The following is a 10,494-nucleotide window of genomic DNA, read 5'->3' on the forward strand; positions in this document are numbered from 1 at the left end:
ATTCCACATATAAGCGATATCATATTTATCTTTCTCTGTCTGGCTGGCTTACTTCACTCAGCATGATCGTCTCTAGGTGTTGATTCACATTTTAACACCTTTAAAATCAAGATGCATTTTCTTACAGTCAGCAGTGCACCTCATGGCTCTAAATGGCAGTGCTTATTTCTCCATGGTGCATAAGTAAAGGTGCGTGTTATAGCTGGTGATGTCTTAGATTCACTGACGTGTGGCATTATTTTGACAAAATAACAATTATTTTAAATTAAAAAAGAGCTAATTGGAACCGCTGCTGTTTATTGCACTCCTACTGTAGATCAAGCACTGGGCTTCCTGCCCATGTGCTTACTTAGTATTACAATTCTGGAGTATTACCAAACTTGTTAGATGAAGAATTCGGGGCTCAGAGAGGCTAAGTGACTTCCTTAATGTCACCCAGCCAGGAAGTGATCAATACAAGATATATATATATATATATTGTTGTTCAATCACTAAGTCGTGTCCGACTTGTTGCAAATCCCATGGATAGCATCATGCCACATTTCCCTCCCCTTCACTATTTCCTGGAGATGGCTCAAACTCATGTCCATTAAGTTGGTGATGCCACCTAACCATCTCATCCTCTGTCATCCCCATCTCCTCCTGTCCTCAGTCTTTCCTAGCATCATATGAATCACTGTGCCATACACCTGAAACAAAACATGATATTGAAAATCAGCTATACTTCAGTTTTTAAGCATGTGAATAAATGGGTGTCTTAGAATTGATGCAATACAGTCCAGGCATGGGAAACAAAACCACCTTAACGCGAAAAGGAAGATAACAACATGCACTGGTTTCCTGTCTGTCCTTCCCTGTCTCCCCATGCTACTCCCCTCCCCCAGAAGCAACCACTTTTGAGTCTTTGGGTTTATTTTTTTGCTAGCACTTACACATTTCATGCTCCGAAGCAATCAGCATATACCACTCTTTTGACACATACCTTCTAGTCATCTTTTCCTCCCTGCTCTGTTTACCTGTCTTCCGAATGCTCTCTACCACTACCTGTTGTGAGAAGGGAGAATTTTGCTTTCCTGAATCACCGCCTCCCCCATTTCCTGTCCTCCATCTTCTACTGCGGAAGTACCATCGCGGTTTGGGGTTAAATCACTAGTCACACTTAAGATTTACACTCTTTTTTGCAACTCACTAAATATATTTAATATCTCAATTTAACAATCACTGTTCAGTGCTTCTGTGATTTTTCCTCTGCAAATATTATTCATAGCTAAGCATTGTTTTTTTCTGTTTTCTTGAAGCTAATAATTACTTTTTATCACGTTATAACTGATGAACAATAAAATGCACATATTTAAAAGGTACAAATACCAGACTTCTCTGGCGGTCCAGTGGCTAAGACTCCACATTTCCAGTGCACAGGGTGTGGGTTTGATCCCTGGTCAGGGAACTGAGATTCCACATGCCCTGTGGCCACACACACATACACAAAAGGCATAAAAAGTACACGTTTCAGTGTGTGACCACCAGTGTTCATCACCACAATCCAGATAGTGACCAGATCTGTTACCTCCATGAGTCCCTCACATCCCTTTATAATCCTGTTCTTCCCACCCTCCCTGACACCCCACTCCATTTCTGCCACTGTAGTTTGCATTTTCCGGGATTTTATATAGATGGATTCACACGGTATGAATGTTTTTTGTCTGGCTTCTGTCACTCAGCATCATTATTTTGAGATTCATCCATATTGTTGCTATGAATGTCAGTGAGTCACTTTTTTTTTTTTTTTGCTGAGCAGACTCTTCATTTGTGGGCTCAGTTACCCCATGGCATGTGGCATCTTAGTTTTCTGACCAGGGAGCCAACTTGTGACCCCTGCATTGGAAGGAAGCTTCTTAACCCCTGGACCACCAGGGAAGTCCCTGATTCACTCCTTTTTATTGCCCATTATTGTGGTGTGGATGACCACATGGTCATTTAAGCCGTTTTTGCCTATTGTGAGTAAAGCTGCTATGAACATCCTGCAAAAGACTTTGCGTGCTAAGTCACTTCAGTCGTGTCTGACCCTTTGAGACCCCAGGGTCTGTAGCCTGCCAGGCTCCTCTGCCCATGAGATTCTCTAGGCAAGAATACTGGAGTGGATTACCATCTCCTTCTCCAGGGGATCCTCTCAACCCAGGGATCGAACCTGCATCTCTTACATCTCCTGCATCAGCAGGCAGGTTCTTTACCATAGTGTCACCTGGGAAGCCCAAGACTTTAGGAGGACATAAGTTTTATGCTTTTGAACTGTGGTGTTGGAGAAGACTCTTGAGAGTCCCTTGGACTGCAAGGAGATCCAACCAGTCCATCCTAAAAGAGATCAGTCCTGAATATTCATTGGAAGGACTGATGCTGAAGCTGAAACTCCAATACTTTGGCCACCTGATGCGAAGAACTGACTCACTGGAAAAGACCCTGATGCTGGGAAAGATGGAAGGCGGGAGGAGAAGGGGACGACAGAGGATGAGATGGTTGGATGGCATCCCCGACTCAATGGACATGAGTTTAAGTAAACTCCGGGAGTCGGTGATGGACAGGGAGGCCTGGCGTGCTGCAGTCCATGGTGTCGCAAAGAATCAGACACGACTGAGCGACTGAACTGAACTGACGTTTTCATTCCTTTGGGGTAAATACCTAAGAGTGGATTTGTGGGTGTGGGGTAAATATAGGTTTAATTTTACAAGAGCTGAAAAATTGTTTTCTAAAGTGGTTTTTCCATTTTACAATTCTACCAGCAGGATAGGAGAGTTCCAGTTATTCCCTCACCAACCCTTGGGGTTATTGGCCTTTTTAAAATTTAACCATTCCAGTGGGCAGGCAGGGGTATCTCATTGTGGTTTTAATTTGTACTTCCCTTACAAATAATGATGTTGCATATCTTTTTATATGTTTATTGGCTATGCACTTATCTTCTTTAGTGAAGTAATTTTTCAAATATTTCTCCCACTTTTAAGTTGAGCTGATTGTCTCATTATTGAGTTGTAGACATCACATTCTGGATACAAGTCCTTTTCAGGGGTATGTATTGCAAATATTTTTATCCTAATCTGTGACTTGCTTCTTTATTCTCTTAGTGAAAACTTTTGAAGGGCAAAGATTTAAACATTTGAGTCTAATTTATCAAGATTTTCTTATATAATTTGTGCCTTTCGTGTCTTTTCCCAAAAAAATCAATGGCTTAAAAAGTCTCTTTACTCTAGTTTTAGGAGGGCAATAAATTAGGCATGTGGGTTTTTGTTGTTTTTTTTTTTCTTCTTCTTCTTCTTCTTCACTGTGTGGCATGTGGGATCTTAGTTCCCCAATCAGGGATAGAACACACACCCCCTGCACTGGAAGGCAGAATCTTAACCACCGGACTTCGAGGGAAGTCCCAGGCATGTATGACTAATCCATCATCTTACCAAGGATGGATTAGCTCCTTTTCTTCAATGGGAAATTCCCTCCCACCCTGCTCTGCGTCCCCTTCCGCCACAAGAGGTCAGACAGGTATGGTGGAAGGAGCGAACAGAGTTCCTTTTCACACACACCTGGCTCCAACCGCTCACAGATCTGCAGCCTTGGGAAAGTCATTCAATTTCCTTGGGCCTCTCTTTCCCAACCCGGGAAGTCAGGGCAACATCTTGACCTCAGGGGCAGGGGCAAGGTCAGACAAGCAGAGGGCTGTCACGGGGCTTGGGGCTCTGCAGGTGAGCCCGTGAGTGGCCCGCTGGGCAGCTGGTGGCGGACTTTTGGCCACTTCGGGCCTTTTGTCGGGGGTCAGGTGCGGCAGGCTCTCACATTCCCACTGCAGTGGGAGGGAGACTGGGGCCAGAAAAGCAAGGGGGGCCAGAATCACACAGCCGTCCCAGGTAGGGTGAGCGCTGCCGTCTTTGGTTCTTAAGCTCGGCCCACGCCCCGAGCTGCCTCTGGGATAGCCACGCTGGTAGAACTTGCCACGACTTCTCCCTGGGGTAGTGGAAGAGCCTGCTCCCCTCCAGGACAGGACACTCCTGAGGCCTCGCTCCTATCACCATCCCCACCACTCCAGCCTGGGACGCCCAAGGCTACGCCTGACTGTGGCTGTATAGCGCCACCTACAGTACACACAGAGAACGACACGCCACAAGCCTCCCAGCCCCAATTCCCGAAACTCTGGGCTGGGAAGGTGCAGGTGGAGAGCGCGCCCCTCTGTGGCCTTCTAGAGCTCTGCGCTCTACGCGGGTCTCCAGCACTATCAAGTAAAACAGGACACACTTCCTCAACACTTAGAAATTTTATTATTTTTATGCTTATTAAACGCACTCTTTTAAACAATTATTTTAATCATATACCACTACTGTGCACACATAAAAAGGAAACTATGATCAAAATAATTTCGTGAAGATATTCCTGAAACGTTTGTACATGCAGAATCTTTTTTTGTGTGTTTTTTTTTAAGACTTCATTTCTTTCTTTCTTTTTCTTTGAAGTATGGGCTTCCCAGGTGGCGCTAGTGAGAATCCGCCTGCCGGTGCAGGACACATGAGACACGGGTTCAACCCCTGGATCAGGAAGATCCCCTGGAGGAGTATAGTTGATTTAGACTCTGATTCTTGGTTTTTTGTTTTGTTATTAATATATTTGGCTCTGCTGGGTCTTAGTCGCAGCACGTGGGATCTTTAGTTGCAGTATGTGGAATCTAGTTCCTTGACCAGAGATAGAAGCCAGGTGCCCTGCATCAGGAGTGCAAAGTTTTAACCCCTGGATCCCTAGGGAAGTCCTAGAATCTGACTTTTCTATGTCACTTTTTCATTGGGAGTCACTGAAGTCTGTGCTGTCCCAGGTAATATTGTCCTATATCATCAAGAGCTTGGGTAAAGTAGCTTTTCTTCAGAGTATGCCACTCTTGAGGCTTTTCTGCTGGCTCAGTGGTAAAGAATCCGCCTGTCAATGCAAAAGACGTGGGTTCAGTCCCTGGGTCAGGCAGATCTCCTGGAGAAGGAAAGGGCATCCCACTCCAATATTCTTGCCTGGGAAATTCCATGGACACAGGAACCTGGCGGGCTGCAGTCCATTAGGTTGCAGAGAGCCGGACACCGCATAGTGACTAAACAACAACAATGCCACTTGTCTTGGGGGTGTCCTTCCAAGCTGTAAGTTTTAATGCAAACTGGCAGGCACTGAGAATATGTCACAGCTGCTATCCAGTTACTGCAGTTATAATATACGTCCTGACTTCAGAGATGTTAAAATGTGAGGTGAAAACACGTCTTAGAATGGATGGCGTAGGGTGTTAACACTACTTGTTCAACAAATCTGCTGGGGTGCCTACTCTCTGCCAAGCCGGTGTAAACGGCAGGAGACACAGTCCCCAACAAGACTGTCTTGTCCCTGCTCTCGGAGAGACACCAAACAAATAATCACAGGTAGCATTGTTTAATGACCACGGCTGTGTGACGACAGGGGTCAGTAGCAGGAGTGGCTGTGTCTGGATTCAGGGCAGTCTGACCCTGAAAAAATGGCATCTGAGCCCTGATGAATGAGTAGGACTGAGCCAGGGAGACAGGCACAGACTTAGAAGGCAGCGGTAGGAGCATATTTTAAAGGCCCTGGGGTGGAGGGTAGGAGTGTAGGGGCTACAGGGTAGCTGCAGTGTGATGAATGAGGGGGGAGAGGCAGGGCCTGGAGCTGGAGAAGAGGGAAGGGGCAGATCATGACGGCCCTTTTCCAAAGCAAATTGAGGAGCCATTGCAGGGTTCTACTTGGAAGCAGAAACGGAGGTATATGAATGAGCAATGCAGCAGCATAGATGGGCCTAGAGATGATCTTACTAAATGAAGTAAGCCAGACAAAGACAAACACCATATGATAGTGCTTATATGTGGAATCTTAAGAAATGTGACAAATGAACTTATTTCCAAATAGAAGGAGACGCACAGATGTAGAAAATAAACTTATGGAACCAAAGGAGAAGAGGGGAAAGGGATAAATTAGGAGTTTGGAATTAAAATATACACACTACTATATACAAAACATATATCCAACAAAGACCTACTATATAGCACAGGGAACTCTACTCAATATCTTGTAATGACCTATATGGGAAAAGAATATATATATATATGAATCACTTTGCTATACACCTGAAATACAACACTGTAAATCAACTATATGTCAATAAAAATTTTTTAAACGAAATTGAGGTATAGAGAGGCTAAATAACATTCCAAGTCATAGAAAGTGACGGAGACAGAAATGGAACTCAAGTTTGGAAGATTCCAATACCCATGCTTTCAGTCCTCTCTGTTGGGGCCAGAAAGGGACTGAGTACCTGATCCATGTGTTCACTGCCCAACTCAGGAGACTGGGGCCTCAGTAGGGGAACAGGCTTGGGCCAAGCGACGCAGAAGGACAGGGGCTGATCTACAGCCCAGGTCTCCGGGCTCCCAACTCCCTTCTTCTGCCCGGCTCCAGCAGGTCCTGGCTGGCCCTGGCCAAGGCCCCACCTCCCTGTGCCCCGGGGAAACTACCGGTATTTGGGGCAAAGGGTTGTCCTTTCCTAGGTCCCAGGTAGCTGTGTCAGCCAAATGTCCCTTGTTCCCAGTCTGAACTGGTGGTGGATTGTTAGAACCTGGCCAGGCCAGGCTCAGGGTGGACCCAGACTCCCGACGCAGTCGGGTGAGACCTGCATAGGACTTTCCTCCAGCCTCCCTGCTGGGGGCCAGTCAAATCTCAGCCTCACTGACCTGCCGGTCCCTCTGAGCCTTTCACTTGGGGCTCTGAGCCCACAGCAGAGTACCAAGATCCCAGGTCAGCCAGCCAGGCATTTCTGCAACTCCCTCCTATCAGCACAACCCCGGGACCAAAGATCCCAGGACAGACAACTTACTGCTATTGCTTATTCCTTTTTCAGGAAAAAAAATCCTAGGACTTGCTGAGTCAAAGGAATCCACCTTTAAAAATTTTGATGAATAATCAGCAAAATCGTCCTCCTAGGATTTTGCCCCAATTTCCCCTCCTTCTAAGAGTATCAGGAGTGTCCCCCTGACTCCGCATCACCAATGACACCCAAGGACCCTCTTTTTTGTTTTTGTCAGTCAGATGGGCCAGCATTGCCTGCTGCTGTTTTAATTTGCACTGTTGGTCATTAAAGAGAGGTTCTCAGACTCCAAGTGTATGAAAGTCATCTAAGGCATTTGTTACAAAAATGAAAAGGCATGCACAGACTCGGAGAAAATATTTACAAAAATACAGCTGAGGGCTTCCCTGATGGCTCAGTGGTAATGTTATAGCCACGCTTTCTGGGAAACAGACTCACTCAGAAGGACAATGCAGATAGTGGAGTGCAGTTTATTACGCCGGCGGGCCCAAGGCAGAGTCTCCTCTTAGCCAAGGACCCCGTCCCGCATTTGTGAAAATCTTTTATACCCCATGCGTACGTGTCTAAACCCACCTCCTATCCCATGTGTACGTGTCTTAACAGTCAATAGTCAATAAGCCCGCAGTTACATTCCAACCAGTTAATAATCGATAAGCCTGTGATTACATCTTGACAGATGCGAAAAAAAGTTTATGACCTGTCCGGAGACAGGTGTGATTACGGTATGCTTCCTCTTAGGCAATGAGTAGCCTGGATGTGATGTTCAGGATTCCTCTGTCTGGAGGGGGTCTTATCCTTCCATTGTCGTCCTCACAGGCACTAAGCAGAGAGTTCAGAGTCCACTGGAGAGGCAGTCGAGCACAGCCAGCACGGACAGGCCTGAGATCGAGTTCAGGCCCTATGAATTCCTTCTTCATTCCCCCCTCTTGATGCTCTTAGTTTCCACAACGAGCATCACTCATTGAGATATATTGTACCTTAGCCCTCCTGTCACCCACATGAGAGAATGCTATCAACCTCTGGGTTACAAAATTCACAAGACATTGTAGGAAGCAGGGCCCACAAAGCAGTATGATTAAGATTACTATAACAACAGTTACAATGGTTTTCCACCAGTCTCCCTTTACCCAGGAGAGAACTGAAGTCCAAAAGGGAATATTTTCATTAGACATGGCTTTCACTTGATTTTGCCTATCCTTCAAGGCAGTAGATACATTTCCAGACAGGTCAGGGATGTACACACAACATTCGACTTTAATTATGGCGCAAGTCCCTCCTTGGGCTGCTGTGAGTATGTCTAATGCCATCCTATTTTGAATTACTGCCTTCCTCATCTGAATTTGTTCTTCATTCAAAGCTTGAATGGCTTTTGTGCTGTCTAAGAGGGCCTGTTTAGTGAAATTAGTTAAGGCCTCTACCTTAACCATGATATCCGTTGTCCCTACAGAGGGTACAAACAAGGCAGCTAGATAGTCATACCATTGGAACACAGATCGTGTCCATCTTGCATGCAGATAAGGCAGGTTTACTGGAGGCTGGTGTAGGCCAGGCTTAATACTGCCATGGGCAAAAGCAAATCCTAATGTGCAACGCCCCACCCAGCCAACTGGTAACCATGGCCATAAGTTAAGCCCACAGAGCCACTGGGTCCCATTGGGGGCTACCCAGCGGATTCCAGGATTATATTTCCAGTCGGAACCGGGCCACTGAACAGACTGATTGGGGTGATAAGTAACTTCCAAGATTTGTTTACATTGTTCAGGGGGCAAATAACCCATATATTTTAATTCTTTTGGGTCTAGGGGGTGGTCTCCAAATCCAACTTTCTGTTCTTTTTGTTCCCAGCAAATAGTAGCAGGGGTAACCAACTGTCCTTTCTCGGGAGTCATCCAGAAATATTCATCCCAGACCTGGTAGTATTGCTCAAGGTACCGGGAGGCCTGTCCCCCTTTTGTAAGAGAACCCTTCTCCTTCTTATTTTTCATATATGAGGTATAAGCCTTTGTTACTTCCGTAAGGCTGGTGTTTATGTTAAATGTAACCCTATGTCCCTGGCCCACTGGTGGCTTCTTCTTACACCAGGAGAGCAAAGAAAGGTTATGATTGGTGAGAGAAAGAAAAGTCCCTTTCTGTTGCTCTAAAAAGGAACACAGTGGCATAAAGTCCCCATAACGGAGTGGCGATACCCACCAGGGGAGTCCGTCCATTACTGACAGGGGCATGGCCCCGCATACCCAACAGTTGGAGGAGTTGTGGAAGTTCGCGTAGGAATGTGCCCACGAGATGAAGACGTTGTCCTGTGCAGGAACACTGGTCAGGTTCAGGATTGCGTTGAAGAGGCCGAGCAGCAGGAGTCGTTTACCCAGCTCCATCCTGTAGAGAGCTCGTCCGGGATCTCGTTCTCTTCTTCCTCTTCAGAATGATCTTGGTTCCCCGTGGGTCGGTGGGGTCCTTCTGGGTGGTCCACTCAGCGTCTTTCGGGTCAGTGTTATATGCCTTCTTCGCTCTGGTGTGATGGATCCAAGGGGCAATGCCTGCAACTTTAACTGCGGTAGGAGTGGTTAAAACAACAGTATAAGGACCTTTCCACCGGGGGCTAGGGAGTCATGTTTCCAGTCTTTCACCCATACCTGGTCCCCTGGTATAAACTCATGCATTTGCTCCCCCAAGGGGAACGGTATTCTTTCTTGCACAAACTTAGTTACTTGATTAATTACCTTACCTAGTTGTTCCATCTGCTGTGATATCCTGTCTCCTCCTACCTGGAGTATATCAGTTGTTACCTGTCTTATTATGGGAGGAGGCCTCCCATACACAATTTCATAGGGAGAGTAGCCATGGGACCGTGGGGTCATCCTGAGTTTGAGCAAGGCCATGGGAAGTAAATCCACCCAGGAACAGTCAGTCTCTATAATCCACTTAGAAAGTGTCTCCTTTAGTGTCCGGTTAGTTCGTTCTACCATTCCGGAGCTCTGAGGCTGGTAGGCAGTGTGTAACTTCCATTTTACATTCATGGCTTTACTTACTTGTTGTATCAGATCCGATATGAAGGCTGGCCCGTTATCTGATCCTATGCTGGTGGGGAATCCAAATCGAGGAACTATCTCCCTAAGCAAGCTCCGAGCCACTTCAGATGCTCTTTCAGTTCGGGTGGGGAAGGCCTCCACCCATCCCGAGAATGTACATACCAAGACCAACAGGTAACGAAAATGACGATATGGCTTCATCTCAGCGAAGTCCACTTCCAGATGTTCAAAAGGAAGGGTACCTTTTAATTGGATGCCTGGGGGTTTTGGTCTGCACCCTGGAGCGGCGTTAATCTGAGAGCAGGCGTTACAATTTTGGGATTCCATTCTACATAGAGAGGAGAGGCGAGGAACCAGAAAATACCTTCGGATCAAGTCCTCCAGTTTGTCATGTCCTAGGTGAGTCATACGATGAGCTTGGCTCACCAGAGAGGGGGCCATCCTTTCAGGCACTAGTAGCTTACCACCTGGCAGTTCCCACCATCCTTTCTCTGTTTTGGTGGCTCCCTCCGCTTCAGCTAGCTGGTTCTGGGCCTCGGTGTATGTCGGGGAGTCTAGGGCCAGCTCGGGTAGCTCAGCTAGGACAAA

General features: G+C 46.5%; 1 protein-coding gene across 1 annotated transcript in view; it reads right to left on the reverse strand.

Annotated features, from left to right (window-relative positions):
• LOC122428442 overlaps positions 1 to 9,126 on the reverse strand; it is a 20,196-nt gene extending 11,070 nt beyond the window's left edge. The window contains exon 1 of the mRNA XM_043448472.1: positions 9,115 to 9,126. The gene's annotated coding sequence lies outside the window, so the exon portion shown is untranslated. The remainder of the gene's footprint in view (positions 1 to 9,114) is intronic.
• Positions 9,127 to 10,494: the final 1,368 nt, after the last annotated feature.

Source organism: Cervus canadensis, chromosome 26, assembly GCF_019320065.1.
Source record: "Cervus canadensis isolate Bull #8, Minnesota chromosome 26, ASM1932006v1, whole genome shotgun sequence".
In the NCBI taxonomy this organism is placed as follows: domain Eukaryota; kingdom Metazoa; phylum Chordata; class Mammalia; order Artiodactyla; family Cervidae; genus Cervus; species Cervus canadensis.